Raw genomic sequence first — 16,515 nt, forward strand, 5'->3', positions numbered from 1 at the left:
AGCAAGCAATAGGCAAATAATAGGCAATAATTGCCTTTGAAAGGTTCTCAGTAATAAGTGAATAAAGATTTCTTGGGCACGTAATTCACGGTGCACAAGAGAACTGTGTTCCGCCTGTGTGATCTCTCTAGTTAAAACAAAAAAAGTCTCATCAGAACAGACGTTTTATCATGGATTTAATTTTATGGACTGAAGATATTTCACCTTATGGGCTGGCACCTTTTAAGTTCTGAATTGGCAAAAAGGCACCAGCTTGGTGTTGGGAGTCACTCAGGTGTTAATGAGAGCATTAACTGACAGATGGCATTCAAGATATTTTCCTCTCTCCCATGAAGACAGCTTCTTTGCAATAGCAGAGATCAGGAAAGCTTAATTCTTAACAAGCATACAATGCTTCAGCACAAAGGCAAGCCCTCTAGAAAGTAATGGGAAGGATTCAGGGTTTGCTGGGATGACCTCAGTCAAACATCATTAGCAGGGTCAGGAAAAGCAGAGCCTATTTCAGACGAAAAAAATAATGTAAGGGGCCCCACGATCAATCTATCGTGGCTTGTCAGAAAGAGAAAGCATAGGCTGACCTTAGAAGCAATATGAGTTACTACTACTAGCCTGACCTTGAGCTCTCATGTAACAATGGAGACCTCTTTTTTTTTTTTTTTTTTTTTACTGTATTAATGAGCTTTCTTATCTGAGGTGGGGAAGGAAGGCTTATGGACCAGCTTGTACTTTAGCTTCAAACAATTTACCTTACTGAGAAACTAAATCAGGCATGGTGCAGGGGAAAAAAAGATACTACCTCCGTGGGGGAGAAAAAGGTTGGATAGGTATATTCCTGATTTCCTTCCAAGCCCTCTGTGTGCAACTTGCTCAGAAGACATGMAAGCCAACACAAAACACGTATTCCTCAGACCACAGGCCAACCTGTCATCAGGGCAAACAGACTGGCAGAGACTCAAGGGCAACAAGTGCCTTGAAGGGCCTCTCCTCAAAACACTTCACTGCAGCAGAGCAAAATGACCAGGGAGCTGGAGATCCAGGAATCATGGCCTTAAGCTTTAACAGCCACATTTTGCTTCCAATCCAACTAGCAGCTTCCTGCATTACCTGCAGGGGCAGAATTTAAGAATACCAGCAAGGAACAGTCATGAGGGAAGAAATAACTCCTGGCCACACCAACCCCATGACAGACCTCAGCAAGGACGGACGGACCCTGGCAGAACTCTTGTGATGGAGGAAATAAACTCCGGGGCTTATCCTGCTCTTCAGTGCCCTCTTCTGACTCATGCTTGGGGAATATTAGCTGATCTACAAGGAGCTGTGGACAAAAGAAGGATCGTTTACATTAATGCACCCTGAACAAGACCACCAAATGGGAAAAATAAAAAAATCAAACTGGGCTGATCAAAGCTCCAGTGTGAAGTCTCTCTTCCAGAGTTGGAAAGGGAGCAGAAATTGCTGGAATATGAGGCCATCATGAGGTATGTATAGGCACACCTCTCATCCTCCACTCTTAACTAGAACTAGTTTTCTGAATGCAGATGCTGCCCAAACCTCAAATAGCTTTGCCTGCATAGCCATTCAGAAGCATTGACAGGGTAGGAAAGGAGAAAGAGGCTTCAAGAGTCAAAGCACAGACTGCACAGAGCTCTGCTTGCACTAGTCTGTCTTCACACTTCTAAACATGGGAAGATGTTCTTTCTACCTCACACCCATGGCTTTGCTTCAAACCATAAAAAAAAAAGAGTTATTTAGTAAATGGTAAATAGCAGCAGCTCTACCCTAAAGCAGTCTCGTCTAACCCCAGGATTTGGCAGTCTGAAATATGAGTGATTAGATGTTTCCACACCCCTGAAAGATACACCCACGTGTTCCACAAAAGTAGAGGAAAAAGCGGGGTAAATTCAGCAAGCTAGCAATTCCCGTTCCTTGCCATCCACCCACCTGCCCCACAACATGCCTCTGGAGCTTGAATGTGGCACTGAGACAACCTCCAAGAGCACACTGAACAGACCACATAGCAGGAGGAGACATTAGGGTGCTGGTGTAATTTAGGACCCTCCCTCCAACATGGCAACACAAAGGTAGGACAGGAGGTTCTCCAGCAGAAGGGCTGCTTGATCTTGCTAAGGAAATCTAATTTACCCAGCTGGGTGCTAGAGAATCCACTGCCTTCCCAGCTGAACTCTAAAACCATTCATATTTAGGAGAGGAAAGAAATAGCAGAGAGAAACCAAGTTTGTCAGCAGCTAAGAATATTCCAGTCCTGCTCCTCATCTTCCTTCATCTTACCTCAAGCAATCTTCCATACACTAAAAACTGGAGAAGCTGGAAGGGGAGCTGGCAGATATGCTGTATCCCACAGAGAAGTAGAATAGGAACAGCTATGGAGCGAGACAGTGTCTCCAGGGACACGGAGAGAATGGAGAGCTGATGTGGGCTGTCTAGTCTAATAAGGGATCACACCACAGGAGCATGTGCTGGCTTGACAGAAGCAAGTGCAGTCACTTAACCTGAATATGACAGCTGAAGTGGGAGTACTGCTGTGCTACCCCCAAAAAAGGGGAGCACAAAGGAAGAAGGGGAAACCACAAGGTCACCACAGCTGCTCACCCCTCAGGGAGGCTCCAGTACTGCACATGGAGACTTCTCCCCGCAGCCCTGACAGAAACGCTGAACAATCAAGGAAGCTTCCAGCTTGGGCTCTTCAAACTCTACTAGGCCACACTAACCAACTCATGAATTAGATACAGACACCCTTTTGCCTGCCATGAGCTGATACTTGTTGCTTTCCACCTTATACAGACTCCTTCTCCTTCACACAAGAAGCACAAGGCTGTAGGTCCACTCTTCCAAAAGCAGAAAACTGCTGGAAGAACTGAACTCATCTCATAAGCCAAAGCAGCAAAAGGCATGCTCTAACTTTTCTCAGCTGCCTAGCTGCCTGTGGTCCACGCTTTTCCTGTGATTCTGCCTTTATCTAGCAAACACCCTCTACATGACACAACTGCTGGGAGTTACTTGTTTGTTGTTTTGCTAAAAGACAGAAAAGCATCAGAGATACTGAAGCAGATATAAAACTATCCCATATTGGCCTGTTCTGAAAAGGTTTTTCCCTTAGGCTGGCAAATGCCAGGGACAGGCAGGAGGGCTGAGATAAGTGTCTATTTGATCTTCTCTCCCCCATTCACTCTGGATTTTTCACTGCTTTACRTTCACAAAATGCCGAGGCAGCTAATTGGTGCTCTGTGACCCCTGTTAATTGGGCTGTGTGAGAGAAAGGCAGCACTGGCAGGAGAAATCACACGTACCTGTTACTTTGAACTGTCTTGTCATTTTCCATCTCCCTGCTTGCAGGAGCTCCAAGCACCCTTCTGTGAGCCATGGCTGCTCTATTTTCATTGCCATCCTCAGGACCAGCAGGAGGGGCCACAAGTCTTACCATTCAGTTGTCCTACCTCTAATATGTCAAGGTAGCAGAAGACAACAATGAGGCACACTGTATCTCCACCCCAGCTCCTTCCACATGAGAAGGTGAATGTGATTTTTGTTGAAGGAAATAAGTAACCTGAAGGCACTGATGGCCTTTCTTTCACCTATACCAGATTGCTCCCTGCTGCCCTTATCTGCCTCTTTATTGCTCCCCTTCCTCCCCCTACACTGCAGTACCAGGAAGAAAGGAGCAGATGCCCAGCATCCATTTCCCCATCTCAAGAGAGTAGCAGCCTATTTGGACAAGTAAGCCAGAGAAAGAAACCAATTGTGTGAAGAGGCAAACCATGAAAGAAAAGAGACTTTGCCAAGTCTGGTGGATTATGCAGTACCTGGAGGATGTGGAAGATGCATATGGTAAACTACAGGCACACTGGGCGATGGGCCACATTTGATTCTAGGTAGGAGCAGGGCCTGCCTGCATATTTCTGTTGTTTGATTAGGGAGTGGGAAGGGAAGAAAGAATACGAGCAGCAATAAAACCAGAGCAGCCAGAAACATCCCAAACAACAGCTGAAGACATATGGTAGCATAGGAAGAGAAATTCCCTAGGAGCAGGAGGATGCATAAGATCACCGCCTAGACAGATTAAGAGAATATTAAAGGGATAAAATAAAATTTAAAACATGACGGCTTCCTGTTTGTTTTTCACTGCCATCTCAACCTTTCTCTCTAACTCAGTGAGTCTTTGCACAGGCTCCAAGAAGGGAAGATTTGTGCTCTCAATGCACACAGGATTTTGGGGTTATAGTAAGGACAGAGAAGCAGGACCCTCCCCCTTCTCCCCCCTCAATTACAGATGCTGCTTTTTGAGTGAAAACTGATGATGACAAATCAATGGTTTGGATAACTGGGTTAAAAGAGAAAAAAAAACCCAGTTTTTTAAAAGATCCTGAAACATTACTCTGGTCAGCCTACAATATTGCTATATATATTTGTGAAGTATGAAGTAAGGTAGAAATAGATGCACAGAAAAGAACGTCTACTCTGAATGAATGCAAAAAGGAGATGATTTGAGACACTTTAAAAATTTGTCTTTTTCCTTAGTTGCAACACTGCACAAATATCAGTTAATTAAGTGTAATTATGCTATTTTCCATAGATATTGTTGGGATAGATTCAGGACGACCACGATCCCCCAAAAGTGTGTTTAAGCACACTTGCCCAGCTTTGTCACTAACCCCACAGTTACTCTGTACTTCACAGTTTATGCAGTCTTACCTTTAGGATACTACCCTGAAACCATGAGTCAAAGGGCACAACAACAAATCAGTTGCCATCAGCGTGATGTACAACCCATGAGAGCAGCAAGGAATGGTTTAAACTCAAAGAGGAAACCAGCTCTGTAATCAGCCACTAGTATGCATGTTCCTACCATCATGTTGCAGCATGCTCCACAACTCCGGCATGGAGGAAAGCAGGTGATATTGCAGCTCTTTTTTTCTTCTTACCTAAAATTACAGACCTTATTTCCTTGAGATATGTCTGGAATTCTAAAATACTGTGCATCTGGAAAAGATACAGGAATGTCCAGAAAACTTATAGTAGGACAGTCTGTCACATATCCTGCCTGTCTGAATGGGAAGACGACTTGAGAGCTTGGCAAGCATGAGGAGTTTCTGCTCCTTTATCAGAGAGCAAAGATCTGAGAGCAAAGATTCTTGGAAAAGAGCACTGGATATTACAAAATAACAGCTACCAAAAAAGTCTTCTAATATTTGACAGAGGAAGAATACAAGTCTTTGAATGACATGGGATGCTCACTTTGGTGGACAGTCCAGTAGTCATGGAGAAGGAGACAAGCTGCATGACCCAGCAGGGTCAGCTGTTCTTTTCCTGCCTTGAGGAATCAGTCTGTTAAGCCAAGGGAGCCCAAGAAAGAGGCAATATCAGTTATTGAAGCTTTGCCTAGAAAGAGAGACAGAGCTAGTACTAGAACAGGGTGGTACCAGTGCTGATGCAGTCACACATCATGTCCAAGGTGGAAAGGACCAAGGAAAGAAGTTATCTCATCCCCAGCCCCCACGATAAGTTAATGATAGAGTTGAAAATTTCTCTGTATCATGGCTGAAGAAAGTTTTGTATTAAGGTGATAGCTGATACTATGGGATATCTCAAGGAAGATGTWTATGTCAGCTCTTACCACATGATGACATTGGTGACATTGATCTTGGCTGTGGAAAATGACTTTCATTAAGCAATGAATTCACTGGCATACTAATAAATAGGGCTGGAGAGCCGAGGAGTGTTGGAGTCCAATCCATCCCTGTCCAATGAGATCTACCACTGCACCTAGAGTGGGAATAAGAATTGTTCCCTGACAGTATGCTAAGATAAAGCAGTAAGAATCTCCTGAGACCCTAAGTGCAGAGTTTTCTGTAAGGCTCAAAATCAGAAGATGAATAACAGAAGTTGCTGGCAAAGGCAGAATGGCAGGAGGCAGAATGGAGGTCCAGAGTCTCAAAGTCAGCACCAGAATGTGTACTGAAGGCACTGGAGCATACATTGGTACCGAAGGGCAGGAAGATAACGGCAAGGAGACATAGTTATGACCGATATTTAAGTTGGTGATATCGGTGCACAAGACGGAGGTACAGAGTAGGAGAGCCAGCTGAAGAAAGAATGCATTAATCCATAGGGCACAGCTGGTCTCCTGGTAAAACATTAGATCACCTAGAGAAAATTAAGCAGTACAATGCCAAATGGGAGACTACAGGCACATCAGCAGGCAGCAATCTTGATGACACTGACAGACTTAATGGTATCAGCAAATTATGTCGCTTTTTGGATGCAACTGAAAAGCAAAGAACCAAGGTTCTCCTCAGAACACATACTCATRAGGCAATAAATCTGAGACATAGCAGTTCCCAGGGCCTGTTTTAGATCTCGAGGAGCAATTCTTGGGCCTCAAAACAAAACTGTCTGTCCTGGACCTTTCTGAGCACAACTTTACAAAGGGAGGTGCCTTCTGTTCTCAGACAGGAGGCCAGAGTTTTTTCAGCCTTGTAAAGGAAGTCAGACAAAGGCAGGAGGGTCCTCAGGCGCGGTGAAATGTCGATCATTAAAGGCCCTGATCAGCAGGTGAGAGAGTAACTCCCCAGTGGTGGAGGCCTCCCAGCATGGATGGATGCCTCCCAGTGCTCCTCAGGAATTTGGAGTGATGCATTCTTCTCTGGGCAGTTCTTCCCCAAGGCTTATCAGACAGTGAGGATGGGAATCACTTATAGGCATAATGTTCCCACAGCCAAGACAGTGTTTGAAGCCTGGGGGCTTCTGCATTGCTTCTGTGTCAAGTATCTTGGGCTTTGAATAACAAAAGACAATCCCTTAAGGGATTAAAAAAAAAAAAAAACAACCCCCCCCACCCCTTGTGTTAGAGCTATTTATTAACTAACCGAAGAACTATTTACAGGTTATTAGATACAATAAAAAGGGAGAGAGAAGGATCTGGGTGCTTAAGATGGAAACAAGTATGTTGGGAAAAGCTAACTGTTGAGGGGTGGGATTTGGGCAATCCTGGCATGGAGTGAGAGGCCTGGTAAGATGCAGGCTGCTGCTACTGCCTTGAAGGGTGCTGCTAAGGGAGACTTTGATTCATGTACATTGGGCGTATAGGGGGTACATACCCTTCTGGCCTGGAATAGACATGCAGTCCTTAAAGAAGGAAACTTCTGCCATGCAGATGCAATTACATGTGAGAATCCCTGCTGCACACCCTGCTCTTGTCACTGTTTGCCTCTCTCTTCCTCTGCCTCACTGCACACACTTTGACTTTCAAGGCATCAGGTTCTTTTCCTGGTTCTGTGTTGTGTGACCTTGACAACCAGCCACACACAGTGTATACACAACAACAAACCACTCCAGAGGTGGTGAAATAAAGACCAAGCTATGCCAGCCTGTATTTCACAAGGAATGAACACAGCTGCCTGAATGGTCCAGGACAAAGGACCTATGACTCTCACCTTCTAAACTGGCTTGATAAGACAGTAAAGGCCTTGGTCAATTCGTGATGGCATTTCACTTCTCTCACAAGTTACCCTCACCTGCATCTGACCAGCCTTTAATCTGTGCTAGATGATTTTCACCTGCATGCTTCTTTCTTTCTACTGCTGTTTTTGGATGGTGATGCTCTTTCTGAAAAGAAGCAAATCTACGCTGGGAGTTAGAGACAATCAACTTAAAGCCCCAAATACATATCTCTCATTCTTCCAGAGCAAATAGGAAAGAGGTTCACTGTGCTCCATGTTCAGACTGGGAGAGGATCATTACTTACTATTCATTCCTGGATCCTTTAAGAACAAGTGAAGCCAACTCAATGCTGCATTGTTTATTCCTAGTGATCATCAACAGAAAGCATACTCCCAATTCATAGCCATAAGGAAACACAACAGTATTATGGCACCATAAGCTCTTCTGATTGTTCAGGGGCTGTAGAGAGGACCTTAGGGTATTGCAGTGACGATGAGCACTGTGGGGAAGAAACTAGAGTTATTGTGTTGATGATGATGGGGAAATAGGAGACATGCATGTATTATGGCATAAATCCATACAAAACAAGTCCTTATTTGCCTCATTGTTCATGGAAAAATATGCTTCATGTGGAAGAAGAAAGTCTCTTCTGAGGCAAAAAATACCTAGCCTGAGGTTGCCTTAAAGCAAAAAAGCTTAGCAAGTTCATTACTTAGAACCAGCCCCACAGATTATGACTTTCTTGGGACAATGTAAAAGAACAAGTTTTTACAGATACACTGTCCTAAGAAGTCCCTTTAGGAGTGGATTCAGAGCAGGCTTTTTCCTCTTCTTTTCTCTAAGGTTCCAACTACCTTTGTTTGCTGGCTGAACCAGAAGGGAACTGAGGAAGGATGGAAGGTAAAATGAGATAAAACAGAAAGTATACATCATTGAGGATAGAGATTGATATGACACACCAAATCATTGTAGCAGCTTAGCACCTGGCCAGCATCCAGCCCAGCTGTTCATCAGCTGGAGCTCACTCCACTCACTGGAGCTAAAGAGTCTCCAAGAAAATCATTTCTGAACTTTTACAATATTCTTGGGCCAAAGTTCAGTTTCAGAACCTGGCTAAGTTTCTGGAGGTGGCCTACAAAAATAACTGTGCAGGAACAGAAATCCTGCACTAGTGGTTTGGACCATCACTATTTTGAAATGCAAGGCTCAAAAATTAGGGCAAAAGTTTTACATGGAGAGGATTCATACATCCTGCCCGTCTCTCCCCAATGTTCTTTCTTTGTCTTTTTCCTTTTGTCTAAACAGAAGATGTTTTCACTTGCTTTCTCAACTGCTTTCTTCATTATTGCTTTCTTCCTCCTCTTTGGAGTATCTGATTTGCAAAATCAAGAGCTCAAAATACATCTGTCCATTTCATATTCCAAATTCTGACAGCAGCAAGATGACATCATTGCAGTCTCCAAGACCCTTCACTGACTCTGCTTTATTCATCCTTTCAAGATTAGCCACCTCTTCTGTCCTGTCAATGTTTTGCATAACTTCCTCTCCCCAGTTATCCAATCTATTTGTCTCTCATCCGTCTGCCCTGGCAATAACACACAGCTTTCACACTCTGTTCTTCCACCATTTGCATTCTTCATTCACTACCACACACATATGGAATGGTACTTCCAGAATGTGCTACCAACTTTTCCTCAAATTCTTCTTTAAAGATTCATTTTATCCATCTGAGAGTCAAAGACATTTACTTAGCTTTATTTATACTTGAACTCTATAATTTTATTCCACTGTGCTACTCATTAATCTCTGAATGACCGTGTTATTTTACTGCTGTAATCTCATCCTTCCTTCCCCAACACCTGCCAGCTGCCTCATTTTCACTTTTTACCCTTTAAAAGGCTCACCGTGCATGGCTTGGTTATTATTATAATAAATATTAATATTGGATTCAAGATGAGCAATGTAGCCACTTCATCTCTCTTGCCCCCTCAAGATACCTCCTGCACTGATGATACTGGGTTGATTCCAGAGGCCATACACCAATCTCCGTGATGTATGMAAGGCAGCACTTGTTAAAAGTCAGACTGTAAATAATGCTGATCTTGTTGATATTCACTTGGCATTCATGAATATGATCCAGAGTTAGCAAGGGGATATGTGACTGAGCCATTGGAATAGTTGTTATAATCAAGGTCACCGGCACAACTGTAAGTGTCGGCTGTTAAACTCTTTCCCAAAGGTGCTGTTCCCCAGGTCTGCTTTGACTGAGCTTACACTATCTGCCCCAGATGTTATGCACTGACTGAACTGTTGAATCCCTTTGGATTGTCATGGTACCTTAGTTTAGTTATTTCTGCAGCCTGGTTCATTACAGTATCTATGAGATTGAAAACCTGGCACTGGTTTGCCAGCTATCCCAGTCAACCTGCAACTCTATTCCCTAGGCGAGACCACAATAAAGCAGTTCTTGAAAGGATACAGCTCACATAGTCATGTACAGAAGGGCAATTTTAAAACTTTAAGCATTTTATTGTAGACACTTTCCCAAAACATGAGGCCTGGGCAACCCCCAAAATATGCTTTAAAGACACAGTCCACGCAGAATAAAGAACAAAGATGAATGAGCATGACAAAGCATAAGCAAGAAGTGAAATACTCAGAGCTATTAAACACAGTCCTCAAAAACAGCCATTCTGCTCCAATTGGTTAGAAGATTTCAGATTATCTCTTATCTCTTTCAGACAAGAGCTAAAATAAGTGACTAGAGAACAAGAATTATAAAATAACCAGAGTAGAGGCTGCATTCTTAACTGGAAATTCAACAAGCAGGGAATATAGTTCTTCGGAGACCATATTGGGAGTATTTCTCAATGCCATAATGAAGGACACGAGAAAAATAATTAAGACAATCTTGCAGGGGAGGGAGGAGTGAAGGAATGTCCTCCTATTACCCATATTAGAACAAAAAAGACAGGTGCAAACAACAGGCCAAAGATTCCAAGGTTATTTTACAGATCCCGAAAGAGCTGAAGGCAGGGGCAAAAGAGATGATCTCCCCAGGGAAAATATTCCAAGGCATTAAGTGAAGAAATAATAATAATAAAAAAAATTGAGGTTCCTAAGCCAGCAAATGCCTTCTGTGATGCCAGGGAAGTCAATTAGATCGTTTCTAGCTAGAGTGATGCACCAATCTCTTGGGATAAAAGAAAAAAGAAAAAAAGAAAAAGAGTCTCATGGGGCATAGATGAGAGCAGAGATATTGTTTTTGTTCTTCCTCACTTTCTGGCACCTTTTTCCACTTTGGATAAATAAAAAGTGAAATACATTGTAAGAAAAAGTGATTAAAATATTTCTGAAGACACAATAATATACAGCTCCTGATGACAAATATGATAAAGTCATTGAAACTTGTTATGCCATCACATGAAAAAAAGTAGTAAATATGCAATAACAGAGCAGGGAAGAATGAGTTTTGCCTAAAGAAATGCGGAACAGCAGGAGCATTTCTGGATTATTTTAGTTGAATGTACCCATCTATGTCACACCATCACTTCTTACTTAAAAACAGCTGCAGAAGGCTCCTGCTGTGGCCTTTGCCGTTAGCTGCAGCTCTGATCTTCCTGTCTTGATACAAGTCATCAAGTCGCATTTCCTGTTGGAATTAAAGTGGCAGCCCCTAGGGATTATGCAGCTGCCCAATTTATATCAGAGCAGATTCTGAAGTGAGCAAGAGTATTTTTTCAAACTGCTTTAATTTTTTTTTGTATAAACTCCATATTCTATTAAGAATTTTCTCCCTTGTCACTCCTCACTTTCCAGGCAGTTGCATTTTGAAACCATCAAAAGAAAACAGACATTTCAATGTCTCTGCACAAAAGCTAGTGGCAGGAAAAATATATGGGTAAGCTCATTGGCATCAAATCAAATCATGCCTATAACACAAAACTGAGCAGTGAGATCATACAAAAAATCTTCAAGGATATTAGTTATTACATGGTTAGTAGTTAATGCTATGTATGGTATATAAATACTACGAATGATATTTACTTGGATCAGAACAAAAAGGGGAAAGAACAGTGAAACTGCAGTGGCAAAGTGCTCTAACCATCCAGTGCTAGGCAAGATCATAGCAAAATGAAGACTACCAGATCACAGAGATGCAGACTACCACCTTTTTTGTTCTGTTCTTCTACAATGCTTAATGCAATGAGATCCAGGTCAATCAACAGTGCTCCTAACTGCTGTGGTTATGATAAACAACTATTTGGAGACTGTCATGTGGCATCCCATTAAGTAATCTTGGTAATTAAACACAAATATCCATAACTCAAAAGAAGTCCTAAATTTACAGTCAAGACTCCCTAAAACCACCAAACAAGGCAAAAAGCAATTTCTCTTTTGTATTTAATTCCTTTTAAAAACCRTCTGTCATAAAGAGTATCAAAACCAAGGCAAAAGTTGCAAACCACACTGCTCTACCTGAAAATCAAGAATCACGGAACCCTACAAAATTAATAATCTTATTTTTCTCAAATACCAATAAGCATATCAAACTAGAGCATGTTAAATTGTGTATTAGAAGGGCTCTCAGCTAGGTTCCATTTCCCAAATTACTTGAGAGCACATTATAATTAGCAAAGGTATGTGACAGTTTTATACCCCTTTATGATGCATGATTAAAGCCAGGCAACCCAGCTCAGTCGTAAGTTCTGCATGCCGTCAAAACAGATGTGACAAGAACTACAACCTACTCCCAGACAGACTGTGAGAAAGCATAGACAGATAACATTTTTGCCATCAAAGAGGTAAGACACTGTACAAATTAAACCTCAAAACTCTTCTGAGAGGGAGGCAAACTATGGTTTACATGAAGTTTATATTCAGTGTCCTGTGCTTGGACCACAGAGCTCCAGCGCAAGAACAAGGATGAGAACAGCTACCTTCCCCTCCGAGGTGCAACTGGGAGCAAAGTTTATAGCCTCAAGATTAACAGCCCAGGCTCGGCATGAGAAAGCAGAGCACAAATGGCTGTAGAAGTTGCTGTAGTAATACTGCTGCTGTAGCTGTGATAGTCCAAGAAACTGCTGACATTTTCCATGCAAGACAGATACCTTTGACCTGCCTGCAACAGGGAACTAAGGAACCCTGGCCCATCATAAGAAACCAGCTCTAAACTGCTCTTCCACAAAAATTGTGCCTCTCCTATCTGCACGTCTCTGATCACTGAGCAGTCAAGCAAAAATCAATTAGAGGTTCAACTTCTTACCATTAATGGGGGATAAATTAAGAACAGCAGGAAAGCTGTGCATCAGCAAAGGCCTATGCTGCTTGAAATCAGGCTAGAGAGAACACATATATTTGAAATAAGCGTATAAGGAACAATGAGAATATTAGGTTTCAAAAATACATTTATTTTGGATGAATGTTTCATGGCTGGTTTTGTAAGCATGAAACAAACAGTGGGGCAAGTTTGTTTCTGAGAAATGAATCATTTTTATTGACATTCATCTACAGATTTCCATATCTAGACTAACTCTTGATGTTTCTTCCTTCGTGCCATCCCCCTGCATATAGCACCATTCTGTTTCCAGCTAGCCTCCGTATTGCTTCTTCTGCAATGCTTAAGAACCCACCTCCCTAAATCCCAGCAGCTACGGACAATTTGCTTGATTTATTCCTTCAGCCACTTGCACCACACAGTTTCTGCTGTGCTGTTCTTCCATCTCCTCTGCAGAAAATACTTTTCTTCTTATTCCCCTACCCATGAGTTAGTTCCCCTATACTGTAGCCACTGCTTAGGTGGCCACAGTTTTCACTGTCCAATCATCCATTTCTTCTTCAGGCACCTCATGCTTTTCCTAGCATCACCTTTGGGTGAGGTGTAAGTTCTCAGAACTTCACTGCGTGACTTTGTCCTCCTCCAGTTCCTATAGCACTTCTCAAACATGCATGGACATACCGTTAACAGCAACACAGGTACCAACCTATGCTGCATATGCATGCTGACTAGACTACACAAAAATGCATTTGCGTTACCCTCCCTTCATTCTGTAATGACAGTACTTCCTTCCATCTTTTACGTCTCAGTGTTAATCAAGGTGGTATTTACACATGCATAGGCTGGGACCTACACACACCATTGAATAACCACACATTGTTGAGCTGCCAGGTGAGTCATATAACTGTGCATGAGTGTATATGCACGCCTACATGTGTAAACTTCCCCAACAGACAACTTGCCAATGCCTAACGACTCACCCATGATTCATCCCTGATTTTTTGTTAATTAAAACAGCTGAGAAGTGTAGGCAATTAAACAGTGCAACTGCTAGGTGGACGCTCTTAGATCTGTTTAGGGGAACTTCAGAATGTAGGATTTATTACATTTGTGAGAAACCTCTTGTTTGGGCACCAAAATGCTCAAGCCATTTAAATGTTTTGTCCACTACTTTCTGGTGTTTCTGTGTAAAGAAATAAATTGGCTACATGTTTATAGGCAAGATGGTATTGCTCTGTGGATATTTAGATGAAGGAGGTATATATGACTACAGTTGCTTTACAGTCAAGCTTCTCATCACATCAGTTTCATTCAGAGATAGTAAATGCAGCGCAGCTGCCTGGTTCCTGATACCTGCTCATGCTGAATGTCAACCCAGAAATGCAAGAGAACCCATTTAAATGACAAATATACAGACATACACACACACACACACACRTATGTACAGGATTTTTTTGGTTGAACAACAGCACTTAATTAGAAATAGAGCCTTCAATGCAAGGACTATGGTTATGCCCACATACCAGCCTAAACCTCTGCACAACAGGGGAATCTTAGGGAGCAGGATTGCTTAACACCTCTTCTAAGCAAAAGTAACAGTTGCCAAGATGTCTTCATCTCCACAATTATGCCTTGCTATTAGCAGGATTCACAGGAGAAGAACAAATAAAAAGCACTGCAACAAGCCTTCATTATCACTGGGAGCACATTTCACTGTGTGAGTGTCAACCCTCTAGAAAGATGTTTTACAAATGTTTCATTTTGGGAGGCTACTTAGGTGGACACTAACAAAGTGTTTCTGGATGTTGAAACATCAGGAGAACACTTGAAAGTCCTTTCCAACATCTTACAACTGAACTGATTCCAATGCTCCTCTTATTCCCAAGAAAATAATTACAATATTTGTTACTGCTCCTGCTGCCCAACTTGTCCCTTTGTAAAGCAGTGGGATCTTCCATGCAGGTAAGGTGACTGCATAGCAGCAATTTTTATTCTATGCAATTCACATAAAAATGTTGAAGACATATGTGATGATTTAAACGCTTACTGTGATGTCACTAAATTGATCACATAGACTGCAGAGCATAATAGCAGATGTGAACGTTCTCTGTATGGGTTAGTGCTACAGCAGGGTACCAGATTTGCCTGGGATCTGAACACCATGTTTTCTTCCACAGACGTTTGTTTAACAACAGGTCTGTAAAATTAAAAGCCTGCAACTCAGTCAGAGGGGAGCTGGAATTCCCTTCTACTTAGGGAAGAATCTGGCCTGATTGCTGGTGACTGCCRATCCCTTCCATGTCATCACTCTGAAGCTGTGAAACATCCCTGCGACTGTGTTAATTAGCTCCCCTTGCAAAGCACTTAAAATCATAGAGTGAGGTTACTCACGTGATATCCCTGCGCTGATAGCAACCCTGAAGAAGGCAAGCGATCAGGTCACTGATAAACTCCACATCATCCCTGTGAAGAGCAGCTTCCAGTTCCTAATGAGCAGAAAGGAGAGAAAAAATAATTCCAACCATCATACTAATTCCTCAAAATACCCTGTTAGCTGACCAGGACCAGCAAGACCCAAGCAGCCTAAAGTACCTGCACAGCAGCAGAGCATACACTGGGTCAGCCACTCCCTTCTCATCATTAAAAATAATAATATAAAAATATTAAATTTGAAACTGTTTCTTTTTCCTTTTACTTTTAATTCACCCACCCTCAGCTTTTGCTAAAATTGCCTCCTATTACCTCTTCATTGCAAAAGTTAATGGGAAGACCTTGAAAGGCTCTTTACTGAATGATACTCTCCAGCCAGAAGACTAATGCTTTTGTCTGAAAACAGAAAAATAGGGTTCAGTGAGGCTGAGATACTACAGTTTACTAAGAAACCCATAATCTCTCCTATGTTCAGCTGATGGGCAGGAATTAACAGTTTCATTCTGCTGCTTTGTTTTCCATTCACTAACAGTGGTAGTGGTGAGTTCATTTAAAAGACTCGCTCAGAAACTGTGGCCCAAAAAGCCACTGAGGCAGAGAAGTAGCAATTTCAGATAGGTAGCCAGAAAATGGTGAAAAAGCTGGAGAGCAAATGCTTCAACCCCCCCACTCCTCCAGGAATTCTGATTTTCTTCATTTTTTTCACTAGGAGAGAAAGACGGGATGTCAGGCCACATGACCTGACCCAAACTCTCAACCCTTGACAGAACAGTAGAGAGCATCACAGATTATTTCAGGACCATAAAAAGGATAAACTTCCAAACGTTAGTAGTTAATACATATCTTGCACATGTTGTGAGAAAATATCTGCCTTTTGACTGGCAATTTCAAGCTTTGTTTTCAAAATATTACTAGGTTAACTAAAGACAAGTTGTGTTTATAAGCTAGAAAATCACTCACAGCAAGAAAATCCACTTTCCATATGAGTGATCATCACAGTATACAGCAGTTAACAGGATTTAATATGGATAGATAACATAGCCATAAGAACCTATTCTTTTTGGGTTTCAGAGTAAATAATGGTTTCAATACAAATTCCTACTTGAATGTTACTCAACAGACTGTTATACAAACGGCTAAGCTAATGGCTAGAGAATAAAGGTTAATGGCCAGAGAATAAAGGATAAACGTTTTGGCACTTACCCAATAAAGAAGAGAAAGTGCTTTTTTATTAGACCGCGGTAACTGCAATAATAAAGTTATTGATAATAGATTGCAGATTAAATGCTGCTTGTCGTATTTTATTGGAAGGATATTAATGGCATATTTTCATTATCAACACTACTCTT

General features: G+C 42.0%; 1 protein-coding gene across 1 annotated transcript in view; it reads right to left on the reverse strand.

The window, feature by feature from the left end:
- LOC112968288 (cat eye syndrome critical region protein 2) overlaps positions 1 to 15,218 on the reverse strand; it is a 47,231-nt gene extending 32,013 nt beyond the window's left edge. Inside the window, exon 1 of the mRNA XM_026070377.1 lies at positions 15,128 to 15,218. The gene's annotated coding sequence lies outside the window, so the exon portion shown is untranslated. The remainder of the gene's footprint in view (positions 1 to 15,127) is intronic.
- Positions 15,219 to 16,515: the final 1,297 nt, after the last annotated feature.

The sequence above is a fragment of the Apteryx rowi genome, unplaced genomic scaffold (assembly GCF_003343035.1).
Source record: "Apteryx rowi isolate R43461 unplaced genomic scaffold, aptRow1 scaffold_31, whole genome shotgun sequence".
In the NCBI taxonomy this organism is placed as follows: domain Eukaryota; kingdom Metazoa; phylum Chordata; class Aves; order Apterygiformes; family Apterygidae; genus Apteryx; species Apteryx rowi.